This window comes from Cyprinodon tularosa, unplaced genomic scaffold (genome assembly GCF_016077235.1).
Source record: "Cyprinodon tularosa strain WSP-4 unplaced genomic scaffold, ASM1607723v1 ctg185, whole genome shotgun sequence".
NCBI lineage: Eukaryota > Metazoa > Chordata > Actinopteri > Cyprinodontiformes > Cyprinodontidae > Cyprinodon > Cyprinodon tularosa.
This window is the reverse complement of record NW_024038643.1, coordinates 1,073,497-1,101,060: the sequence shown is the minus strand read 5'-3', so window position 1 is coordinate 1,101,060 and position 27,564 is coordinate 1,073,497. Positions and strand designations below refer to the sequence as shown.

The 27,564-nt window shown below is 36.9% G+C and overlaps 1 protein-coding gene across 2 annotated transcripts in view; it reads left to right on the top strand.

Moving 5' to 3' along the window:
• Positions 1-27,564, top strand: part of ptprea (protein tyrosine phosphatase receptor type Ea) — an 86,235-nt gene that overhangs the window by 27,800 nt on the left and 30,871 nt on the right. For both annotated transcript variants that reach the window (XM_038282550.1, XM_038282548.1), the window contains exon 2: positions 11,586-11,812. The gene's annotated coding sequence lies outside the window, so the exon portion shown is untranslated. The remainder of the gene's footprint in view (positions 1-11,585; positions 11,813-27,564) is intronic.

Below are 27,564 nucleotides of genomic sequence, written 5' to 3'. Positions count from 1 at the left end.
TTTGGTCCGTAGATGATTAGGTCATGGCAGGGAAACAAAAAAGACAGAATCTATTGCTGTGAATCTGGTTCATTTAAAATTTAGGACTAAACAGCATTGACCTTTTTGAATGTTCCTAATGACAAATGCATCAGTGCTACGTATGGAAGGGTGTAATTTTGCACTCTTGTCAATATTTGATTAGATCTGGAAAACACTCTCAGTGATTTACTGTAAAGGCCATTTTAGACCAGGAAAATAAATCTAATCTGCAGATATAACCTTAGCTTCGTTTATCAGCTTCATCGCCTAAATTTACTCACACAACACCACCAGAAAGACCTTTTAAAATGTAACATTATCTTGAATCAGCAGTCTCTGGATGCATGACAAGGAAATCGATGGTGTCGCTGCTCGAGTGTGACTTGCTATCCATCAGTCGGTGTGCTGACTGGAGCAGCTACTGTAGATGATCTGCTGAGTGGTAATTTCCTGTTACCTGTTATAAAGTTGCACATTTCCTCTATAGTATCTGCTCCGTTTTCAGTCCTGATTTCCCCATGGGTTTTTTGTTGCATCGAGACGAAAGGGATTAAAATTAAACAACACAGCTTTGCAACTCTAATCTCAAATCCTGGATAATGAGATCTGAGGGGAATTGTAGTTTTTGATGAATTTTGCTTCACTCTAGAGGGTTGAAATTCTCAGAGGCCTGTTTGTGGTGCAAAAAAAAAGGCAAATATAAGATTTATATGCACTCCATATTGCACCTCAACAACGCTTCAGTGTTTACATTACTGTTTCCTGGAAGGAGTATAGAGTAAGGAGGTGGGTGGGGGGGTGCAGATTCCCCTGTGTCTGATGACTAGATTGCAGTATTTACTCATGCATATTGCACTGCCTTTAGATCAGCTGGAGGGATGGCTTTGAAGAAAGTCGCACAAAGAGGACTGGAGCCTGTTTTTATAAGCCAGTTTAGTCGCTCCTCCTAAGTGCAGTGGATGTTGCCCTGTGAATCACCCGCATCCTGTTGATTTAGGTTTACAGCATGTTCTTCCTATGAGCTTTTGCTTCCTGTCCCAGTCAAGGTTCAGAAAAACAAGGGGCTGGCCAGCTGGTTTGTGGAAGAGAAATATTGGTTGAGTTTGTTTCACATTAAAGCTCTTAAGTTTTGATTTTTTGTAAGCCCTCCGATAATAACAGACAGAAGACAGACATTATGATATAAGCAGGTGGTACCACAACAGTTTGATCTGATACACTGGCATAACATTATTAAAAAGAGACCTCCTGTTCATCTAAAATAGAATATTCTGCCATATTCTATTAATGGAAACTAATAACTTATAACCAACCATTACCCACATACCAGTGTTATATGATTTAATCCACAGGGTCCTATCTTCACAACCTACAGGTTTATTGTGTCCATTTCAGGAGGTTTTTTCAAGAGAAACCGTACTTCTTTTTCCCCCCCAACTTTATTAATTCTTTCCTATAATATGGTGACCATTGAACTACATTTCAATAATCACTAACTTCGCTAATTTTTTAAATTTTTTTTTTTTGTGTGAAAGATTGCTATGGGGTTTGGGGGGTTGGTGGATATGGGATAATTTCTGGTATCCATGTGTTACAAAAAATGTGGGGTAAATTAGATATGATAATGTTTACGGTGGGATAATGGAAAATACATTATAATTTTTTGAGTCATTTGTTTATGATATAAATCTTGAACAGTGTTTCTTGACAAAATTCTCTATGACTAAACGTAAAAAGATTTTTGTTTTGCATCTGATCACTGCTGCAATTTATGGAATGGGATTGTTCATTTACTGTCTTAAAGCAGTTTTTGTATACAAAATGATTATAAAAGTTATCTAAGTCTAAAAGATCAGTCACTTAGCCCAAAAAGCAGTTCCATCATGGGATACAAATTATTGATTATTAAATTCAATTAATCTAAAGTTAAATAATCTTATTGATCGACTAACCATTAACTCAATATAAGGCATTTATTTTTACCATAAAGAGAATTTAAAAAAAGAAAAAAATCAATACATCTAATCAACAACAATATACACTGAATGAATAATCAATATTGTGTTCTCTGTTTTTTAAATTGCACATATCTATAATATATAACTAAATAGGAACATTTTGGTTACTGAATAAAATAAAATGAATAGAATAAGAATATATATAAAACAGCTACAATCCCTAGTGAAAAGAGATGTGAAACTGTCGTTTAAGGACTGGGTATGTCTCTCTGACATACTTGTAACTTAATTTCAATAAAGCGGACAGTAACTATAGTAGGGTCTCTGTTTTTATAGTAATCCAGTGATCAGTGGTGTAGTTGACACTTTGTTCTGTTAGCTATGCTTCTAAGTGGTTGGTTCCGGTTGCTTGCAGAGGAACATTAAAACTTATAGACATGAGGTGCAAAACTCACAAAAGCCTTCCCTATCTATATGTGGTATCAAGTCTTTTTCTATCATGTCACAAATGTTTTACGCAGTGCCTGACGCTTTTTATCTGATAACATCCTCATCCTCCTCGGGCATCTGTAATTTTTGGTTGAGAAGTTGATGCCGCTTTGCCATGTAGCACATCTGAATGTGCACCGTTTAAGTGGTGATTTAAGGAGCTTATCAACTGTTTATATTTTCTGACAGAATTAAATGATGGGTTTTCTGCATCCTTTTCACAAACAGTGTAAAAGAATCCTGCACCAGATTATTTATGTTTCTCTTCTGGCAAACCCTCAGCATAATTTTTTATTTTGCATCTTTCAATACATCTCATCTGATGAAGACAGTGGCATCCTCTTGATAAAGGTGGCATCACTACAGCACTGAAAGAGGGCATGCCTAAGAGGACGTTATCAGTTAATCAGATATTGCAAATTTCATTTCAACAAAGCATTAACTGAAAGTTAATTGTAAATCATAATTTTGCATACATCCTTAATTCCAACAGTGTTCCATCATCAAAACCTCTCTTTAGGTTGAGTGCGATAACTTTTTGTGTCTTTTTCAAGAGCAGCATTTAAGAGCTAATAAACGCAAGTGAAGCAGCTTTTTGATTAAATGGTGCTGCTCAATCTGCTTGCAGTTTGTGATATTTGTAATATTTTCTGGAAGCAGCTTTATCTCAACACCAGCACAAGCAAAAAGACATGTCTATTCCTGAAGAGATATTTTAAAATCCCTTATTTACACTTGGTCTGCAGAGCCATGAGCAGGGGTTTGAAGTCCCTGCTTACTGATATACAGATTTTAAATATTGCATTTTTAGACCAAGAATATGTATTTATTTATGGCTTTACTTTATTATCTTACAGAACTCAAAATCTGCAGGTATAGCTTGTTAAGCTTGCTCCAACAAGTTTGCCTAGAGGGAAAGTAACCCCTTGCATCTGTTGTGTTAATGGCCGTTTTTGAAATTCCTGTTTACATAAATGTTACCTTTTGCATTTGGTGGAAAATATTGTCATCATCTACAGAAAAAACATATTTATGTCATAAGAATTGTTTCTTCGTTCAAATGTCTTTTTAAAAAAATGTGCAAGAAAAAAATTGTATTATAATTTCCAAGTCTTCATAAATTTGAATTAGCATTTTATTAGTCCTAAAGGCATATTTTTTCCACTCCATTAGTGAAAAGTGAATTAGTAGCGTATGTATATAAGATGGTGTTTGTATGTAATGGAGCATAGAAACAGGCTCATTGTCGGGTTTTTCTTCCCTCTGGTGTTGCTCTTTATAAACAGGGTCCTATTAGTGGGCTAATACTTTGCCTGTTATTCTTAACTCATCATTAAACATCTTAAATATGGAATTTCTACCTCTAATCTGGATTTATATGTTGCACATCAGAGCTAGGGAAGACCTAATATGAGTGTGATTGTAACTAGAGTCCCTCCACATGACAGGAAGGGACTCTAAGCTGTTCCATTTATGGGTCTTTTCCCTGGTTTGTATCCTTTTGTGTTCTGCTGTCAGACTGTCTCAGTGTCTTCCTAAATTTCCACTGTCCAGTTAACTTTATACTCCCAAACTTGCCTGCTTACCAATGTTCATATGCAGGATAGGATGTAAAGTTTGGTTCTTCCTGGTTGAGTGATGCTACATTATCTTAGTGGGATGATCCCAGTATAGGGATGGGAGGCAGGAGTTGAGAGGATTGCTGATTGGTAGCGATAGATTGAGCTTTAAGCTATTTCATATATTGCCCCATCAGGCCTGTTTACTCAGTTTTATACCAGTGCTCCCAGTATGATTAAAACCTAAAAACCTTGCTAACAATGTGACTAAAAATCATGGAAACACAAAATGCTGAATGCATGTCCCGTTTGCTGACAAATACTCCTTATCTTCATCTAAATAATTTATGCAGTTTACCTTTTTTTTTGTTTAACTTTTTCTTATTTGGCATTTATTGCTTGTAACTTTTTCTACGACCAGTCATAACAATGATGCCGTATTAATTTTTATTTTCTAAGATTTTTGTTGTCCTATGATAAATAATCTGCATATCCGAATCAATTATGTTAAAAAAAAGATAATGTTTAGGCTTCATAGGTCCATGCCTATTGCTGTTAGGGTAATGCCCGAATTAACAGCTGATTACTTCCAGCCTTAATTGTTTTTGAGGTCTTCAAACTCCGCCGCCTACATGGCAGAGTTCTCAACAGGATTTTTCTATGAGCTTAGTGGGGGGTGTTGATGGTGCAATCACATAATTAGTATATTATAGGTGCATCAACATCAGCAAGACAGAAAGTGTTTAAAATTTCTCCAAATAGATTTAAAACTAAAGATAAACTTTATAAAACATTTTGTGTTCTTCCAGAAGGTAATATTAACCTGAAATGAAACTAAATATCCAATTCAACTTAAAGACATTTACCAGGGGCACAGGATGAGGTTGCATATGAATTAAATCGAGGGAGAATCTATTTTAGGGTCAAAGAAAAGAATATGTATGTTTATATTTACATCTCACTTCTTAATTCAGGATCAGCTTTGCAAATGTGTGGCTCGTGATCAATAGGGAAACAGAGGAGAGTCCTCCGGTCACTAGTCACTTCTTAAAATAAAAAAAAAGTCTGAAAAAATCACTAAATATAGTGAAAATGAGGAGATAAATGTGTATTAAAAAAAAGAGGCACTAGTATTTGTGGATGCCTCACCACAGCCACAGCTCTACATTCCTATACATGTGCTATTTATCAGAAATCCTGCAGCTCCAATTTTCATTGAGGAAATGGGATCTTCTCTCCTTTTTCAACTTTGGTTGTAAACACATCAATCACACTTTTCCATGGTTGTTCTCACACGTTCAAATATCTTTACTTGATGAAACAGATACCAGATTGCTTCTCGGTTCTATTTGAAACCTAATTTGGAGCATGTCTTCACTTCTGTGATTTATCCTCATTTCTTTGCTTTTAATAAAACTGTACTCTGGAATCTCCAAACGATTATTGTAAGAATTTCAATTAAATGATAAATCCAGTAGGCTGCAAAAAAAGAACAAAATGAATAAAATATTTATTGTGCTGTAATATAAAGTGCATAATGTTAAACACTGTATCTTAAAGCTGCCACCGCACTGCTTAAAATCTTTACATGTATGCTGATAAATTGATAAATAAAAAAATAAATAAAAAACATATCAAATCTGGTTTTCAAGTAAGAAAAGGAAGCAGATTTTGTGGATATTTAAGCTTGAGGAAAACTCAGCATTCCGCTATGTCAGTGTGTGGGAGGTTACTTTTCTTTTTTTAATATTTTATTATTATTATGATTTGATCAATTGACTGCCTTGGGATGATATTTTAATGTAGTTAGTTCCACCAAAACCTAATCTGACTGTAAGGGATGCTATTAGTTGCGGTGGCAGAATGCCTTGAGGCAGAACTGAGAAGCTTCATAATGAGAAATGATGTTATGGTGGAAATGCTTTATTTGAGGCAGTGTCCAAACGTCTGCGCTAACCACTAACTCCACAATCACTGTATAAAGTGGGGACTATATAGTGGGCTTTATAGTGAACTCAGTTAACCGACCACTACTGTTCGCTCCCCATTGGTCATGTTAGTCCAGCTCCCTGCAAGGTGCCTGATCATCTTTCTTCTCTTTTGCCCCCAAATAAATCCCATGATTCTGGGATATCTGCTCGCCGAGTGACCTTACTTTTGACGGTGCATAGTCGGAAATTTAAGTCCACTACTTTTCATTCACTTGACATTTAGACTCTCATACATAATGGCATAACCACTACATAGTGCTCTATATAGGGGTTATGGTGGACGTTCGAACACAGCCCAAGTCACACTTGCCAGTTATGTAACAGCTGTGCACAGTAAACATGATAAATTATAACTCATATTGTAATGTAATTTGTAATAGAGTTTGAGAGTGGTGGCCTAGTGGTTAGAGCATTGTGGTTGGGTCTCAGAGGTTCTGAGTTAAAGTCCCACAGACTCACACTCTGGGTCCCTGAGCAAGACCCTTAACCCCAGACTGCTATTTATCTGAAATTTGATTGATTAACTTTTTATTTTATAGATGCATCGTCATACGTTAATGATGTGTAAAGCTATAGACTGGGCATTCTACCTTGAAGGATCCTGAAAGTCAGTGTTAAGGAGAGTCAGAGAGGTCTAAACCCAAAAATAACTACCAATGTTCAGGCTAAAAGTTTTGTTTTAAATTACAGAATCAAAAAAATATTCATAAAAGTAGTTAGGAGTCTATATATTTTTTTGTATTTCCTAAAATTAAGAATTTTTTATTAGTTGAAATTAAAACAAATGTTATATTTAATGATAAACCCTTTTAAGAAAAAAAGATGAGAAACATTTTCTTTTCTGTGTACTTATTCTGTTAACTATCTCAGTGTTTATCTTGTGACCCTTTTGGTAGTCTTGGAACTGGTAGAAAAATTTTTTTTTGGAAGGAACTCACATGGGCAGGTCAAAGCATGTCTGTAAACATCGTTCCTCTGAACTGATGCTGGAGGCTGATTCAGACTCAATGGGTGAAGTGGTGTGTGGCAGGAACTGCCCTCAAAGCTTATCTCTATAAATGGATTTGCTTTGGTACAAACAGGGATCTCTGTATGATGCTCTAATCTGATCCACAACTCTGTGGTGATGGGAATGTCATAGACACCTCTGTCTGTTTGCACGCAACACACGCATAGAAAAATATATACGTTGTTTTGGTCTGACTTCCTCGGAGAACCTCTGGGCCTCCCAGCAGAGCAGAACGGATTAGAGAGTTTCCAATGTAAATCAGGACCGAAGTGAACAATGGAGAAGAACGGAGATGCAAAGGGTGTAAATCTAAGGCTAGATTAGCTTCACCAAAAACACCTCTGGACAAGATTTTGCTCTAAGTAATCAGGAAATGTCCAGAAACAAAATAGCTGCATCACAATTGTTGTTTTTCTGTTTTTGTTAAATATAATTGATAGTTATTAATTTTTATGCAAATGCACACAATTTTCTCATCCCATCAGAATCTTAAACCAACCATGACTTGTAAAGAAATTGTTTCTCACAATATTTTCTATGATTGTGTTAGAAAAAGAAATGTTTTTGTGTCCATTTTTTTAAGAAATGTGTTTTAATTTCAGGTGCCGGTCATTTTTTATTACAAGGACATCTTTAAATTACATTATTTAATGCACTTATTAATAAAGTATATAAACCCTTGTTGACCTTGGTCTCTTTTTCAAATTACCTTTCATTTTTCTTTTTTTAAATCACCTTGGATCTTTTTAGTTGTGATATTGAAAGCAATCCTTTTACTATGCCTTGTGCCCTTTTCATGTGTTCTGTGTGATTTTTTTTTATTTTTATATCAAATATTTGACTTATTGGATGGAAACTGAGCAAAACTTAATTTTACACATGCAAATTGTAGTGTGCTCTCTGCCTTCTCTTCGTAGCAGCTCTTTTTAATGCAGCTGAGCTTGACTCTGTGCATCTGCCCATATTAAAGAAAGCTTCTTCTATTATTCAATGGTTTCCTAGATCACACTCCCCTCTGTAAGGCTTCATATTATTTATTTATGAATTCTGAGATCGTATCTGATTTCAAGTGATCCCGCCCATTTGCTTTCCAGGAAATAAGGAATAAATTCAAAAATGTAGAAAATCACAGAGGATTAACGTGTGATATTAATTTCTGATTTTGTTCCTTTTTCACTTGATCCTGTCAGAGTTAACTTTTTCTCCTGTGAGGCTATCATGTTAATACTCAAGCATGACATCTCATTTAACAGGATGTCGTGAAGCAATTGCTCCTTGCATGTTTCCCCCCTTAGTTTCTGTGGGTGAACGGTTCGAGATGGAGAGGTGGGGAGGGCCGGGGTAGATGTGTGCATTAGTAAATAGGAGCAGCTAAGAAAAGAAGAACAGGAAAGTGATATAAATGCACACAGGTATTTCTTTAGTTTAGCCTGACCAACTGTTCCCCATTAGACTGCGAGGCATGTGTCTCATTGCTGTAACGAAAACTTTGAAACGTATAAAAAATGTACAAGATGCACAAGAATATAGCTCTGAGTTTCTTCTGGGTTGCAGCATTTTCATTCAAATGAAATTGAGTTTCCCAGATATATGGGCTGCATGGCCTTCCCAGGTGAAGAACTGTGCTGTTTGTCCCCATTTATTTCTCCTCCCTCCTCCTCCTCTTCTTACCCTGATTTTATGCTCCCTTGTGATTCAGCAAAGTGTTTATTTATTAGATTGCACCAATGTGCAATCTCTGCAGCAGCTAATGCCCTTTATTTATATTTGTACCACTATTTTAATGTTTGAATAGCCTGAAATATTAAGGAGATAATAAAAATGGATTAAAGAGGCATAGACAAATGTAATGCCTCTACAAAAAAATAAATAAAATAAACAAATGATAAACTAAAGATATATAGATCAAGTTTCTGTCCTAATAGTATTTTGTTCCTAAATAGATTTTCAGAACTAGGAGCGATAACTAAACATAAACAGATGTGTACCATCAGATATGGCAACAATTGATGCAGCTGCTTTAGAGAGTCTCACTGTCCTGCAGTGCCACATGGTACCGTCAACCTGCTTTGTTCAAAGATTGACTAATATTAATAAAATAAACCAATCTACAGCAACTTTAAGTTCTAGTGAATTCTCCCCAGAGCCTCCTGTCAGAATTACAAAGAAAAAGAATATCCCTGCTCCTGCTAAACCCTAACAGTGCTTCAAGATGAGAAATATTTGAATTAAATAGATTGTGTAAATCATAGGATAAAACCTTTTCATTCAAATAAACACAGATTAAGTGCAGTTTCCCCACAAAGTGATTTTAATGAGCCCTGAATTATATCTGATCTTGAGTAGTCTTCTTTATTTTCAGTCTTCTGCTGTATCTGTTTATAATGTAATTTGTACTAGAGCTAGAATGAAATTGCTCTCTCTAGTATCAGTATTAGTAGGGCCATTTACTCTTGCATTTCCCAGCTCTACAGCAAAATCTGAAGGCCTCCACAGCTTTAGCTCACGCTTCAGTGAACACAAACATTTATACTGTATTCATGGTGCTATTCGAGTCTTATCCCTCCAGGAGTCATATATTTTTCTTAACTCTTCTTACCTTGACCTAGAACTTTTATTTTTTTATTTTATTTTTACAACTTCACTAGGAAGCACTTGCTTGCTTAGTTCTAGTACTTCCTTAACCCCCTGTGCACACGCACAGTATCAGACCTTTGTGATTGTAAATATTGGCGTACATGAAGGGCTTTATTTGAATTTCATAAACTGAATAGGAAGTGAAAAGTTTCTGGTTGAATTTTTCCAGGATTTCACTTGTTTTTTTGTTTTGTTTTTATCAATAAAGATAAAGACTTAGACTTTGACAACTTATATTGTCACCAGTCCATCGTACCCCTAAATTTTGTTTTGTACAGCTTTCAGACAGTGAATGAGCAGCAGCTTAGCAGGAAAATGAACGTTTTCATTCCATAAAGTGCAGTAGTGATCAAATGTAAACAGTGTGGGGGAAAAAACATGGTGCAAAAAAGCATTGATATGGAAGTTCAGATCAGAAGGTTCTGGGTTTGATTCCTGGCCTTTGGTCTTTTTTTGAAGTTATTATCTTGTAAGTGTGCATGAGTGGGTTCTCCAGCGTACTCCACTTCTTCCCACAGTTCAACAACATGACTGTTCAGTTAATTGGCATCTCTAAATAGGCTCTAGATGTGAATGTGTGGGTGTGTGTGTGTATACATGGTTATATGTCTATAGATCCATTTATTGCTGAAGGCACCATGAAGTATACAGCAGTAAAACAACTCCAAAATGATCAGTGTTTGAGATGGACTGGTGACCTGTCCAGAGCGTAACCCGGCTTTCATCCATAGATTGCTGGAAATAAGCCCCAGCCCCCTGTGACCTTAAAGGTAAAGTGGAGCATGTTTTTTTCTGGTTGGATCATCAAATTAACTGGTCCTTGAAACTGTCTGACATAGTGGAAAAATTGCAAATCTTCTTTTGGAAAGTAAGCCTGTATGAGCGATGCATATAGCAACTAGTAAACAGAGTGTGCACAAGGAGAAATGGGTGCGTGCACGCTCTCGCACACGTTTAATAGGCGTATTAAGGTACTGCAGGTACTGGGTTGTCCATGTGCATTTTTTTTTTCAAAAATGTGTGAAAATCCTCCACTGTACCTTTTAAGAATAAGTAACGGGTGGATGGACAGGAGGGTAAAAACAGTTGAGGTTATAGATGGAATGTCCTGCAGTAAAACTATGTCAAAAATAATGATTATTATCTGTTTTTGAATAGGGCTATGCTGATATTTCATTATTATTTTTCTTTTACTTTGAACATACAGACAGTGAAGTTTACAAGCTGTACTTGATTACTCCATTGAAATGCACTCGACAGGTAAAAGCCCTCCAATTGAGGGGAGTTCAAACAGTTCAAATGTTCGGTTCTTTTTCTGCTTTTATAAAGACTCCTTCAGATTGGCTGCCATTAGACTGCTGAATGTTTTTTAAAATGGGGTTTAAAAAAAAGCCCTGAATGTTGGAAACTGTAAACCATACAGTATATACCAGTCATATGTTTACATTTTATCACTACTGCACTTTAAAAAAGGAACAAAATGACAAAGTCTAAGATTTTGGAGTCTAAGTCTAAGATTTGGAGAGCTTTTACAAATATTGCTAATTTGACCTATGTGCTGATTCAAGAAAACGTAGAAGTACCTTATGGATAAATATTATATCAAATTTGGGAAAAGTGGTAAATAATTTGTTGTGGTCTTGAATGTCGCAACTTTTTTTTAATCAAGGTTGTGTCAATCGTCTGTTCCTTGGAGCTTTTAACTGTTTTGTAAATTGTACAGTTTCTCCTTTTTCTTGGTTCCGGCCTTTAGGGAAGTTGACTTTTCACTGTCCTCTCTTCTGCTTTTATGTACTGCTGCTCCTCCTTCTCACCAGACAGAAACTACATCTTACCTCGCTGCATCCTCCATCATCTTATCTGTTTATTGTCTCATCCTGTTAATTGACTAACATGCTCCTTCCTTCTTATTCTCTTAAAGGCATCCAGTGCCTCCAGTTCCTGGTGAACTCATGCTGGCTCAGACCACACTGATGACCCACTGAGACCCACTACCAGATACTGGATTATCTCTTTAAACCTTCAGCTTTCTGGATATCATTGCGTTAAAGAAAAAGAAAACAGCGTGACCCCTGGACTGGAGAAGAACCATGGCAACTGCCACTTCAGATCTGAGAGTCGCTGCACTCTAATCCAACTCTCAGTCAGGTAATTCAGAATTTTTTATGTATATAATAATTATTTAACAAAACTTTTGAATATAAACATGTTTGAAATAAGCCTTCCTGGAACTTCTTGGTAATTTTGCCTGTTTTAGTGAGTGTTTAAAGGCTTTTCTCTGACAGTTTGAATTACAGGTTCATTACATGGTTTCCTTTAAATAGAGTTCCCCATTTTGGATATTTGTAGAAATGACCAGTAGCAGAGCATACCGTAAAACAGGAAGTGAGGAATGACGATGAATCACTAATTACAATCAGACTCAAACCTAATGCTTCCCTTGAGAAAATGTCCTGAACATAGATTCAAAGTGCAGCAATTTACAGGGTTTATGTGAGGATATGAAGGGGAGTTAGAGAAAAAGGATTACATTTGTTAAACTTTGCAAGATGATTTGGCATTTATCTGTTTGAAATTTAAGCATCATAAATTAAACATTTTACATTCTAGTGCCTCCAGTTTCTGGTGAACTCATATTTGCAAAGACCACAATAATAAACCAATGAGACCCAATTCCAGATACTGGGATTATCTCTTTCAACCTTCAGCTGTCTGGATATCATTCACATTCTCCCTAGTCTGACCCGCTCTTGGATTCATAACCATTGCCTCCTGCTTCTTAATGTGGGGGTAACAACCCCTAGTGTGATCAGGACAGGAGGAGGGTATATATTTTTTAGACGCCTGGAATTAACTATTTCTACATATGGCCTAAATTGTGCATTCTAGTTTTGTTGATTTCTTTTTTTCAGGCTTATGTTGCTGTTGGAAGGTGAACACCCAACCCATCCTTTATGGCTTTGTGGTCTCTAATACTCACTACATTAATGCTTATCTTCCCATCACCTGTGACTCCATGATGTTGTCACAACATTGTAGTTTTCTTTTAAATACAGGGAATAGCATTAAGGTCAAAGAAATGTAAGAAACTTCTTCCAATTCTATTTACTGTTAAAAGATTGCTAATTCTGTCCGTTTGTCAATTCACAAGAATGTCAGTATGGACAATTGCTGGTCAATGGGTCAATTGGAACAGAAGCGTACTCGTGACGTCACCACACACTTGGCTCGTCTGTAGCTGTGTATCACCTCCTGTTATTTATAGTCTCTAGAGTACAATACAATCTTACTTTTTTTCATTTAGTGAGGAAATGATATTGGACACAGTCAGATAAACACAAATCAAATGAACATTTTGCCAAATAAAACAAAAAAAACTCGCCATCAGAGCCAGCGGAACTTCCCACACTGCTCTGCAGACGAGTCCACTGGTTGCCGCGGTCCTCTCAACTTCCTCTGAACTTCAGATTTTTTTTTTTATCACGCACTAAATCCATAAATGGGCCATAGAAGTGACGCTTAAAAGCATATTATTCTCTCCTTAAATGATATTAAAATGTACTTTTATAGAACAACAAAGACAGAAAAGTGAACTTTTAACTTAATACTCTGAGCTATGTGAGCGCTAAGCTGGAAGGAAGTGCTGCCACAATGCATGCTGGGACAGCTGTCAATCTCAAAAAACAAACAACTCTGCTCTGAAGCATACGCGGTAAAGAGGGAAGGGCGAGAACAACATCAGGGGACTTTGTACGTTCTCGGTCTGCTGTTCTTGTGAATTGGAACAGTACAAGGGCTGATGGTGATGACATTTCATGAGTACACAAGCACATGAGAAAGCACAAGTACACACATTGAGAAACAGCCTCTGTTTTGTAATCTTAATTGTGTCTTCTAAAAGAGACATATGCTTTTAAATTTTCCTTTTCTTATTTAAATCTTTTAGTTGTGGTCCACATAAATTTAAACTGTAAAACCTTGGTCTGAGTGTGCTGCTATTGCAGCTCCTCAGGCATCGTTTTACTAATTTTATAAGTTTTATATGTTTTTAGTGTTGCTGAGGGCTCTTTGAATGCAGATGAGGCATTACAAACCTCACCTACAATCAGATTAGACTTAGACTTAGAGACTGAGACACCTTTTATTTTTATTTTGTCTACACAGAGTGTAGACAAAATGAAATTTTGTTTTCTAAAGCTATCATGACGTTTCCATTTCTCAAAGTGCAGCAGTGATCAAATGTAAACAGTGTGGGAGAAAAAAACATGGTGCAAAAAAAAAACGCATTGGTTGCGGAGCATTCCACTCCACCCTGTTTGTCCATGTTTGTAGTTCTATAGCAGAGGTATGATTATCTAACGGTGTGGAAAGTTCTTATTTTGAAAATGTCCAAGCCATATTTGAGCCAAGAGCGAGAGGAGAGTAAGAAAATAAACGTAAACGGAAACAATGACGAATGTAAGTTTACTGTTGTGAGCCTCATTAAATCTTTATTGTTCTCAAACAATAGCAGAAAAAACAGTTGCAACATTGGCTGTAACAGCAATATTTTAACACAAACTACACCTAAGATCCCTTTTAAACGCTACCACAATATTTTTGTAATCTAATATTGGTATATAAAGTATTTCAGCTACGGTAATCCTTCATATTGGCAGAAGCTGCAGAAGAACTTATTCTCTGAAGTACTTTAGAGAAAGAGGATGCTCGTTGCTAATGGCGGTTGGTTTTTAATGAAAAAAAAAAAGTTAAGCTAGGCCCTTTAAAAAGTTTCTGATGTTGGAGGATGGGGTGATGACTCATGTGAATTAATAATAACCAGCAACCGGATATTAAGATTTATCAGCTTGATCCTTCAGTTTTCTTCAACCTGATGTACTAAAATACTGCAACAAAAAATAAGCAAAATGTAACAGAATGGAGAAACTATGTGCTAAAAATATAACCAATACAGCATCTAACTGTATCAACACAGGACCTGGGGAAACTCAACAATATCTTTTTTTGGACTTTTAGAGAATGTAATACACAAAACAAGTTATTAAAGAGAGCTGAAAAAGGGGGAATTCGTATATGTCCTTTAAACTGAGAGTTGGAGGGAATGGTGATGATTTACATTTCTTAGTTTTGCTCTTAAAGGTTGAGTATGACTTTTAAGGGCCTGCATTGCATATATGCATCACTGTCAGGAATCCCTGGTATTAATTAAGGATACCTGGGGTGTTTTTTCACTATTGAAATATTAATTGCTATGATAAACCTGCAGTGTGAACAACCAAAAGGCTGCTTTTTAAGGTTTTATTTGTTTGCCTGTGCAACTGAACTCCACCCAAAAGATGTCAGATTATGGTAGCGAATACTGTAAGTGTTTTCAGGAAGTTGTGATTCACAGTCTAGTTTTAAAATTGAATCCATATCCTTTTGAAACTATTTACAGAAACATAAACGACCAGAGTAGCAAAAAAAAAAAAGAAAGCTGCTTTAAATATTTAAACAGTCCTTTATAAAATCCATCCCATTTAATTTAGTATTGTAGGCATTTATTTTAGGCTGCAACTAAGGCAAAACGATTTATCTTTCAATAATCTTTTCTATAAATCCATTAATAATTGGATAGCTAAAGATTCCTTAAAGAAGATTTTTTAAAGAAATTAAACCAGGTGAAACTAAAACTTTTCCAATTATTGAGTTTTGGAAAGATAATATTGACAGCGAAAACTTTTTTACATCTTAAATGCAAAATGTTTACTTATATATTTTTATTTTGATATAATTACTTCTCTAAGTGTGTTGCTCTGTTAGATAAAGGCATGTTTTAGAGTCTCTATTCTCCAGTTAACGATTAATCGGTTACTAAATTAGTTGGCAATTATTTCAATAATCGGTTAATCTCGATTAATCCGATTAATTGTTTCAGGCCTATTTGTATTGAATACAGAGACCCAGTCAGATTATAAGTACCGTAATGCAGTAATATGTGTTTCATAAAAACAGGCATCTCTTGAAACGCCCTGGGGATGGTCATACAGTACTATATAAGATTTCCTGCCTGGTTTAGACTACCAGAGAAAACCCAGCTATAAGACCTGTCACCCTGACATCCAAAATCACAAAGTCCCTACAGAGACTCCTGTTGAGCAAGCAGGCAAGTACCTATCAGGACCCCCTGCAGTTTGCCTTTTTCGCCTTGGAGTTGAAGATGCTGTCATGCACCTGCTTCAACAAACCCGCTGTTATTTAGAAATGGCAGAGAGATCATGTTCTTTGATTTCTCCAGTGTTTTTAACATGATTCAGCCTTATGTGCTTTGTCAAAAACTCCAGAAGACTCAGGTTGAAGCCTGAGCAAACGCCTAGATCAAAGACCACAGTTTGAGACTAAAGGATCAAGTGTATAACCATGTAGTCAGGAGCATAGCAGAACCACAGGGGTCGGTACTCTAACCATTCCTCTTTGACCAGTACATATCTGAAAAAAAGAAAGAAAAAAACAATTTCAGGAGGGCAATTTTTTGTAAAGAAGGAACAGGCACCACCTTTGGTCCATCCAAGCACATCCCTGCCAACAGATTACAGAGGAAGAAATCACTTTCTCCATAATAGGCTTATGAAATATATGCAACATCTTGCTGTAAACAATCAATCACATAAGCTTCATCAGGAAGTAGAGTGCAAAACCACCACTGTCTGTTTTTTCAGGTGAACACTGAGGTATGTGTACTTCTCCACTGCCTCCAATTCTTTTCCCATGAGGTTAATAGCATTTGTCTTGTTGTTGTTTCTCCTGAAATCTACAATCATCTCCCATTTTATTCCTGTTGAGGATCAGATGATTGGTTCCACACCAGGCAGTTTTAACAGCCTCCTGTGATTAGCTTTTTGTCCATCTCTAAAGCTCCCAAAGTCTGTAGAGTTTTCCGAGTATTTCTACAGACTCAGTCTTGCCCTGAAAGTGGGACATAAAAAATAAGATATTCAGAAAGTGAGAGAATTGAAAGCAATGAGACAAGTAGAATTTTTTTTTTTTAAATTCTAAAATGTTTGCATATTAAAGGAAAGTTTAGTGGATGGAAAATGCGGGGTTGAAAGAACCACAATAATATGCACAATTTTCAGATGAAAGTGATTTTTACATTTCATTCGGAAATCAACCACATTTTAGAACACCTCATGCTTTTCTGTGCTGACAACCTACCAGTGCAGGTGATGTTGCTGATTTCAGTTTTCAGCATGAATTGCCATCTGCACACGCAGACAAACTTAAAAATTAACATCCAATCACTGTGCATTTTTGGCCAGTATGCCTGCCTGACCTAAACCACAGAGAGAAGTGTTTACAGCTTTTGTTTGAACTACAACTTTAAAAGGTATTAAAACTTTATATCGCAGAGCTAATAATTTAAATTGGTTAATTCAACAATATGAACTCTTTGAATTTTTAATGTGGGAATTTGTTCTCCGATTAATGAAAAACTCTTTAAAATTCCGATGAGAGATTCAAGCACGTAATGCTGCATGTTTACAATGCTCCTGTCTTTTAAATCCCCTTTCTTGGAGTGCAGTTTAAATGTTTTGTCTCCAGTAAAACGCTTAGGGAAAATGTGCAACCATGGAACAAGGACAGAAGGAACACATTGATAGAAGCATAGAAAACAAAAGAAACATAGGCCATGGGTGTCTGACTGTGTCTGAATATCCAGTTTGTTCATCTGGGCTTTGCGGCTGCCTTTTGCTCCCATTTCCTTTCTGAATTGGAGCAGCACAGGAAGGCCGGCTGCAAGAGAGAGGAAATGGTCCTCATCAAACAGCAGATGGAGGACAACATGTGCTTACACAGCAGAAACAGGCACATGAATAAAAAAAGAGCGAAAGGGTGCTCGATTATTCAAATTTTTTGGGGAGTGTGACCCTGATCTTTCCTTGCAAGTATCAGCGGTTCGGAATCTTGAACTTTAATCAAGAAAGAATGAGAATTTTTTGGTACTCTTTTTTCTAAAAGAGGAGGAACACATTTACTTGTTTTAGGTTGCTGTTTTTTTTAAATATATATTCTGACTTTGATATATTGGTTCCTAAGATTGATTTTAAGTCCACTGACCTGATGAGTAAAACATTTTCCAATCTCTAAGAATTTTTACCGAGATTTGCATAAATTTTATTCTTTATGACACTTATGTGTTTGAAAAATCCATTTCCCTCCTGTTTTCTGCTGTCCCCTCCGAGTCATAGTCACAAGTGTTATACTAAAGGCAGCCTTTTTTTAAACTATCAACAATAATTGTAGCCCATGATCTAAGGCCCCATGTACAAAAAGAGTTCGGAGCAATGTTTAAAGCAACACCTGGAATATAGAAAAACGAACCTTGCATGAAAGTGTGCCTCCATGCAAACCTTTGACCTGCTGGGAAATTTGGCATCAGCCACGCTAACTTTTTAAAATCCATTCACAGATCTAAAAGTTATTGAAAAGAGTCTGGTTCGGATGTAAACTAAAGATTCCCTTCTTTAGTTCAAGAAGATCAATCTGTCTCTGCGCCGAGGAGCATAAAATCTTATTGACATCGGGTCGCTTTCATTCTAACAAAAAAGGTGGTAGATTAGCATTTTAATTACAACCTGCATGTGATGATTATTTATTTGCACAGGGTGTAGACGTCCATGCATGTCCATAAATACCGTGTGTAATTGTGCATGAGGGAGAAGGTCATGCTCTTACAGGATGATGGATGGATTATATGCTGGTTTATATTGTCCAGCATCACAGAGCGGTACTAAGGAACCGTGCCTCTCCATGGCAGTTCAAGATCTAACTACCTCTCTGTGCAACGGGAGCTTTTGTTGGGTATTTGATAGTCACCCTGAGTGGTTCCCATGACAACCGTACCCGTATTGCTCAGATAATAGATAAACATCCAATCTGAATTTCAATCGAAGAGCAGGTTTCAGCACTAAACTTATAGTAATCTATAAATTTACTTTTAAATTAAATTCATTTTCATAATTAGGTTTTTCAAGTATTAGTTTTTAGTATTAAGTTTTTCAAGTATTCAAGTATAAGTTTTTCAAGTAATTCAAAAAGCCTGAAAAACTGGTACATTGGCCGGCTCACAATGTTCACTACAAGAGGAGCTTTTTCAATAACATTCTTAGTCTGACCAAGATTTCCAATTTAATATTTTATATAAAGTTGATTTTAATTAATTATAGAGGACATTTTAACTATTTCTAGATAAAACATCTACAGATGCAACTTAGCAATGTGCTATAATTTGGTACTATGCATCAAATGTGACATTTATATTTCAACTGTACACTGTCCCTGGGAACACTTTAGACCTAGATCTACAATGGTTCTAAATGACGGCTATGTGTTAAGTCTGATATTAGCTATTATGCTGAGTAGATACCAAGCAATTTAAGGAATATAGGAAAAATTGTCTTTTTTTATTGCTGCTTTTGTAAGTTATCAAAGGAAGGTCTATCACACTATTCCTTCATCTGTTATCACAGCAAGTGCCTTCTTTCAGGCTGGTTACATGCTACAGTTTCGGTTTGTCCATTTTATTTTGGGATTTGATTGTCTGGGAGCGGCATTATACGCTGCCCTTCTGGCCTCCAGGTCAGAAAAACCTATCCTGGTCAGATTTTATCATCACCTCCTCTCCCTGTCTTGGTTTTGTGTTTATGGCTGTGATTTTAGCCAAGCAAAGGTCTTTCCCTATCTATTTCGCAGAGCTTTCTTTGGATGTTGCACTTCCCCTTGTTTTTTTCCTAGATTCCTTTGACTCGGACCATTCCTTTGCTTGTCTAACGCTGTGGATTTAGAGGGTTTTTCTTTTTTTCTTTCATGAAACAAGTTTCCTTAGCAGAGAGGACAATGAGACTTGCTGTGGTGCCCATGGTCCCACTGAATGACTCATGTTCCTATTAAAGTCAGACAAAGCCCGAGCAACAGGGTTACACAATGTTAATCAACTAACTTCAGCTCATAATGTCTTCAAGAAGACGACTGTGAAAATATGCTAGGTTAAGGTTTGTGGCCTGAGTCTGTGTGACATAATTAGTGTGCTTTCACTTCCATTCTCTCCTACAAGGAATGCTTGTGACTGTTGCTGAACCTCCCCCTCGAATTTGAACCATTGTGCAGAAATAGCTGTATTTATTTTTTTTTGCTGTTCTTTCTCTAATCTACTGTTGCCTTGAGGGTGATAAGGAAGTGTAGAAGAGCAGTTATTCTTAGGAAAAAATAAATGCTACTGTGAAGGGCCCGTTTTGCTATGGCAACTGTAGCCATTCAGCAGATAAGTCCTGCATCTCCTACAGTCTGGGGGGGCGTTGTGAACCAGAAGACTCAGTCTTCAGGAAGAAGGGTTTTATAGTCTCTGTCTACATGAAGCAGACCTGTCTGCAGAGCCAGGCTTCTCATCCTCACAGCATGGGCTCTTTTCCATTTTGCTCTCTTTTTCCTCCCCCAGAATCAAGTGGCTTTTTGTTCTCCCACAGCGGTGCTTATCGCTCATTTCTCCACCACTGCCCTCCCCACGCCTTTTCTTAGGGAATGAAAGGATATTTTGGGTGATAGATCTTGTCTTCCTCCCGCAGATCCCACAATGCTTTGTTTTCCCCGCAGAGCCCGCTTTGTTTAACCCTCGCTTAGTACTGATGCAAAATCGATTTCATGCCAATAGGAGAGAAAAATAAGTGTTGATTGTCATGATTACAGGCACTGACACTGCAGTTAATTTAAATTCACTTGACTGAAGTGGGTTTGCTTGTCCCACAGGGTTTCTAAATTGCCTGTTATTTCTGTGCTTGGTAAACATAAGGAAGAGCTGTATACTCCAGGGAGATAGTAGGTTATGTTGCATGTTGAGAGCATATTTAAGTTAGCAAAGTTTCAGTTTTGTCACTCAGTCCTGGCTTTAAAGTTTGTCAAACAGTAAGGTGTACAGTACGAGGAACTGAAAAAGATAAGTTAATTAATGAATGTGATATTAAATGCTTTTAATTTGAAAAGCAAAGTTTTTCATGACCTTAACACAACAGTGAGAGAATAACATGTCAACGTCAAGTTTATTTCTGTTTGAGATCCCCTGAAGCCTTAGTTCAAAGGCGAACCAAGCGTTGAACTCTGCAGTTGAAAAGCTTCCTCTGTGTTACCTCAGAGAAAATTATCTAAATGCCAAATTCAATAAAACACCCTGATTTGTCTTTATAGTGAAGTCAGGGCTGTCTTAATGGTGCATGTAGACTGAGCGCGGTGCCCCTGGCAATTACGCTAGTCCCATGGGGAGTTCACCGCTCTGCATTTTAGATGAAGAGTGTTTACACAGTGGACCACATCATCAGATAGGAGGAGCTGACACCCTACCGACGAGAAAAAAACTCAACAAATAAACTGAATGGTTATTGCTTTTTTAGTGCATGTTTGTGCCCTTCAATTTGCCATTTGTGAAAAAAAAATGTTTCAAAGATATTAAAGATGATTTTTTTAGGTCACCCAGAGAGTAAGCTCAGGTCATCCCATTAAGCTCAGAATTTAATCTGAAATTATCTAGCCTACTTTTTCACTGGTTCTTCATTTGTGCAGGTAAAACTAACCCTAACCCTATCATTTGTGCTGATTTGGTTTTCAAGATATGATTATTTTTAATTGCGGCCGATCACATTACCATTCCAGCAGACGTTAGTGCTGCGCTCGTTCCTGATATAAAGTTATTGCATAACATCACATGCCATTCCTGTGCTGGCGTTGCATATAACAGTGGGCATGTTTAACGTATTTAGTGGCTGGAATGATTGTTTAATATTTAGTAAATCACCAGCCTCACTATGGAACTGCCATTACTCCTTAGCATTCCCTGTCAAGCTCTCGCTGTCGGCATTTCATAGATTGCTGCTGATTGTTCTCTATCAACAACTTTTGAATCACCTTTGGGAGACCATCATTTTTTGGAAAAGCCCCTAAAGTTCTAAAAAAAAGAGTCCGCTTTGGTTCATCCAGAGCTGGGTCTGGATGACGGTGGGATTGGTGGTACTTCCTTGTAAAGCTACCCCTGCAGAAAGCACAGATGCTGGGCAGTGGGCAAAGAAAGACCAGGGTCTGCTGGAGGTAAGGGAGGATGATGAACAGTCCTTCTAGGACTAAAGTAATAATCTAAGCCACCTAAAAACCTCTTGAGAGCATTCCTTATTTATACCTTTCTTGACACTATTTATCTATTCAGCTCATTTCAACTGTCATCACCGCTTCTATCTCCATGCGGTGCTGCTGTATGACAACACCTTAGTTCTATCTAGTAGCAAGAGGTGAGAGCGGAGAAGTGAACACTCACAGCAAGGAGTTCACCCCTGGCTGCTTCTCCGACATTACCGCGTGGTATGCAAAGAAATTATATGTGAATACACTTGCCGTGGACACAGCTTCCAGTCTGAACGCACTATTAGGGGTCTGCACACCTGCAGCTGGTTCTGCATAGTGGCTCTTAAGAGCTTTGGCCGAGGATATATATACATTTTTTTTTTTTAAAGCTTATCCAGTTACAAGGTTTGTTTTTTTTGCAGTTTCTCTGTGTTTTGTAGCTGTGTCTGCATAGAAAAAAAGGTAAATTGTTCTGTCAAGGAGTTAACTTTTTTTAAGCTCTATTACATTGTAGCTTTTGAGAAATTCATTTAAAAAGGTGCAAGACAGAGATGCCTCTTAAAATTTGCTGTGCTCTCTATCTAGTTGTCTGAATTTGACTTTATGAGATGCAAGTATTTAGTGAGGCTGTGGATAAGAAGGTGTGTGTTCAAGTCTTGACAACCTTTTAGATCCATGTTTCAGACTATTTTTTTTGAAATGAGAAATACTTTGCCTTGCCAGGCTGTGTTTAAATACATTTGGTAACACACTGCTTACATGTGGTTGGGTAAAAACGATCACAGTTATTATTACAATTTATTAAAGTAGTATTAGGAAAAATATATTTAGATAATAAATATAAATGTCTATTTTACTAAACTATTACTATTTTGTTCTATTCTGCTCTGAATTATGTTCCTATTTATTAGTATCTCCCACCTGTTAGGTGCATGCACCCCTTTCAAAGGCTGATCGCTGTGTTCTCAGGGTGGTTATGATGGGAAAAGCAAGATGACTGAGAAAGGACATTAACAGCAGCAGCAGCTCTGGTGGGATTACAATGAAATGGTCCATATGAGACATCCCATCATAGACAGACCATTTTGGGGCTGAGAAGCTTTGGAGATGAAAGGGTATGAAATGATAACCAAAATGATGAGCACAAGCTGCTGGTGCATTTTAGAGCTTGGTTGAGAAACAAAAATTTATAAAAACCCTATAAAAGTAAAGTAAAAAAGGATTCTTCCACAACTTTTATTTAGATATGACTGGATTTGATTTGATTTTGTATAAAACTAGCAGACTCATTGAGACTGAACTTCCATAATTATTTGAGAATAGCAAACCAAAATGCGCTGTTTGCTGTTTCTTTATTTTTATTCCAATTTTTTAAGAACTGAATGCTTATCTTGCCATTTATATCCAATTACATATTAGATATTTATGTAAACATCAAGATGCACCAACTATAGTTGACTACAGTTTAAAATTCTGAACATCACCTCCTCTGCAAAGGCATGCCAGGTGAAATAGAAGTCATCTCTGTGTCACTGACAGCAGGCTTTGTGTTAATATTACCTACGCAGGCCATTAATCTCTTTGTAACCCACCGTTCAGATCAAGTGATGCATGACATTATTTCAAGAACTGAGGTGTGCTGCATGTGCAGTAAATTATATTGTTGTCAGCATTCTGCAGCTGAAGGTAGATTATGTTTGCCTACAAATGATTTTCATTTACGCTGTTACTTTGCAAAAAAAAAAAATCAGAATCCTATTTATAAATGCCAGCCCAGCTCTAACGTATGCTTAGGACTGACACAACTGCTTTGCTCACTCACAAAACGTGTATTTCTTCCAATAGCCTCCTAATTGAGCCGTAAGTGTCGCCTTGGTGACAGACTTTAGGGATTCCTATGAATGTTCACCCTCTATTTTTGTCCCATCACTCTTTACATCTTTATCAGTATCTGCTCACAGCAAAGAGGAGGAAACCTCAGTGTAATATGGTGGACGGTAATGAGAAGTGTCACAGCATTGGCTTCGTCATTTTAAACCAAGCTGCAACGCATTAGCTCAGCTATCGATGGCTCTGTATCCAGCTCATAATTGCTTTGCTTCAGAATAATTGAAAAAGGGGGCGAGGTAAATCCCAGAGGTGTAGGGAGGAGAGGAAGATGGATGGGAGGACATGATGAGGCCCCTCAGAGGGCTCTGAGCTTCTCTGAGACTCTGAGACCCCCTCGCACCAATATGCTGTATTTGCATGCATACCTTACAGCATAATGTCTCACCTTGCATGCCTTTATGGTTAATTCAAGTTTATGCAAAAACACAAAATTAGACCCCAATAGTTGTTCTTGCTTTTTCAAGCATCAGACTGTTGCCACAGGTTTCATGCATTGGGGGTATGGATTGTAGCTGTGCATTCTTTATGTTATAAAAACTAAAGATTTTTAAGCAACATGTTAATAAGAGCTGCTTAAAATGTAATGACTGGAATGCTTTAAGAGGATTAAGAGTAATCTAGTGTGATTTTGTACTCTACTTTATCTAATACTCAGTAGATAAATGGTGTTTTTCCTGTAGGCACTGCTTTAACGGGTTTTGAGGGTCAGACAGAAGCTGCAAAATTTATGTCAGTGACGTCGCAGTTACGTTGCAGCGATCTGAACATTTTTTCTTTGATATTTCAGTCTGTAAATACTCTTTTATATGAAACAGCAGCCTACACAGTATGAGTGCAAATTTATTTCCGTCTTTGATCTCCAGGGGAGATGCTTTATTTGTTCACACTGAGGTAGAGGGCTGAAACTGTGGTGCGGTGCTAGCTAGTCTCTGAGGTCATTACCACTGCCACAGCATCTCAGCGCCTTGGGAAGGAGCACGAATTGATTAATGACGATGCTAGGAGCTTGGGGGGGTGCTTCTGCAGTTCTCAAGAAATGCTTTAGAATCTGCCATATTTCAGTCAAATTCTGACAGAAAGCAGTTGATGGTTTTGTTTTCTGATAACATTGAAGGATTTGCAGTAACTTGTGCTTACCTGTTGACCCTAAGTACTTAAAATCCTTCACCTTATTTATTTTTACTCTTTGCAAACTCATGGCTCCACTTCAGTCCCTCTTATTCATACACATCTATTCCCTCTTGCTACTGCTAAACTTAATTCCTCTTTGTTCCAAGGCAAATTTCCATCACTTTAGATTTTCCTCCAACTGTTCCCTGCTCTCACTGCAGATCACGTCATCTGCAAACATCATAACCGTTGGAGATTCCTGTCTGACCTATTCTGTCAACCTGTTCATCACCACAGCAAACAAGAATGGGCTCAGAGCTGAGCCCCATGCATAATCCTTTCCACTCTAAACTCCTCTGTCACACCTACAGCGCATAGCTGTCATAAATGTCTTGTATTCTTCTACCCGAGACTCCCTCATACAGTACAGCTCGTAGTCTCCCTCTCTGTACTTTTCTATCAACACGCTCACAGCTAATACCATATCTTAATCAGCCTGAAACCATACTGCTGCTCACAGATGCTCACTTCTGAGCTCAGTCTAGTCTAGCTTTCTCTACTTTTTCCCGATACCTTCATTGTATTGATCATCAGCTTTATTCCATTGCAGTTTTCACAACTTTGCACACCTCTGTTGTTTTTGAAGATTGGTACCAGCACACTGTTACTTATTCTTGAGCAAAATATATATTAAATTTAGGGCTTAGCAACAATTCTATATCAATATGTATACTTTTATTCAATAGCCATGATATTTTAGGGCTGCAACTAATAATTATTTTGCTAATCAAATAGACTATAATGATTTTTTCAATTAATTGATTAATAATTGGATAGAAAACGGTTACTTAAAGAGCAATTTTAGTTTCATCTGGTTTATTTGCGTAAAAAGTCTTATTTAAGGAACCTTTTGCTATCCAATTATTAATCAATTAATGGAAAAAACAATCAACAGATTAATCGATTTTCTAAATAATCCTAGTGGCAGCCCTACTACTGTTAACATCATTTTGGGTTCATCCAAAATGTTATGTTTTAGAATTTACTTGCGACCACTGTTTTTTAAAATTTTTATTAGCAAGAGTTAATGTCGATAATTTATTGGAGTTATTTTAAAACATAGACTTTGAGCTTTAATTGTGTTTGTCTACTTTGTTTTTTATTTAAAGTTGCTCACAAAAGGCCAGAGAAATGTGAGGGGGAGATAATCTGGTTTTAAATACAGATTGGGGAGAGGATGGATACAACTTCTAAACAAGAAGATGGCAATTAAATTCTGACAAAAACATTTCTTCATGTTTTTTCAGAGATTAAAAAAGGCTTTTCCACACTGCTTAGAAGTAATAATTTAGAGTCCTTTATTTGTGCTAATTCTACAGTTGCTTACAGTGAAACATAACTAAGCTTTGCAAAACAACAATGCTATTTGTGTAGATAAACCCTAATTTGTTGATTGTAGATCCACAGAACAGTGGATTCTGCTCCTTTGTGCTTTGCTTTTTCTCACTTTAGATAATTGGATGAATCTGCAGAATCCACAAACTATGCATCACTTTCCTCTTCATCCTCACTGCCTTTTTTTCTTTACTTTAATTTGAATGAGCTGGGTTGTCCCTTTTTTTTTTTTAAGTGAATTGCTTTTGACAGATTACTTTTACCATAGTTAATTTATTGTTAAGCATAAAAGCTTTTTAAGTTTACACAGTGTACCTTCCATCGACCTTTTTTCTCTAAGATGCCTTGTCAGTAGCAGCCCTGCAGGCCGAGTTACCATGGGAACATGTTGAGAAGAACAATGGTGTGCAGATTTAAACAACTGTGAGGTGTAAATTAAAACAGAGTTTAGACTAATATAATGAACAGGCAGTGGGAGATAGGGAAATCTAGCTTATGTGGGCATATTTAACAAAATCTGTTTACATGGCTCATACTGTCCTACATCTAGATTTCAGATTATGGATGCTGTCCTTAAAGCAGGATCAGCAGGAACAAACGGATTACTTTAGTATGGCCAGTGCTGAACACCTTGTCCCACTAGGCTAGATTGCATTAAAAGCAGTTGCACATCTGTGTGGACAGATGGACGCTGCCCCGGCTTCAGATCCTCTCTCAAGACAGTGAATGTAAAGAGCTGCCCTTGAAATAGTTAACCCAGCAAAGACTGAGAGTATTGAGAAACATGGCATCAAGGCAGACTGGGTAAATATGCAGAGGAAACTTGATGTTTAACTAAAAACAACTTGACTGTGTGCTGTTTTAGAGAGTGTTATGAAGAGTTTAAGGAAATCCTAAATGGAAAATACAAAAACAGCACAAAAAAATACTAAGAAAAGTCTGTTTTAATTATTTTTGTAAAATTGAAGGTCCCTTAAACCACAATAAAACACACCCCTGAATATGTTTTATTTAGATTCTATTTTAAATTCCAACAGAATCAAGTGCCTAATTGTGGAGTGGAAGAAAAGTAATATATTATTTTCCAAACGATTTTAAAATTCAACTCTGACAAATGTGGTGAGACTTTATATGATCCTAGCTGACTCTAATACCTGCAAATAAATCCAGTGAAATAATTTACATTCAGTATTCACTTAATTAAGCAGAGTCGATCAGAGGGGATTTTTTTTCTTCACAGTATGAATCTAGGTGTTCTGTGAAAGGCTTAGATGTTTGTTTAGAGAAAATGACTAAATAGACAGGATCATGAAGATATAGGAACACAGCAAAAATTTAAGGGAGAAATGTATAGAAGAGTTTGC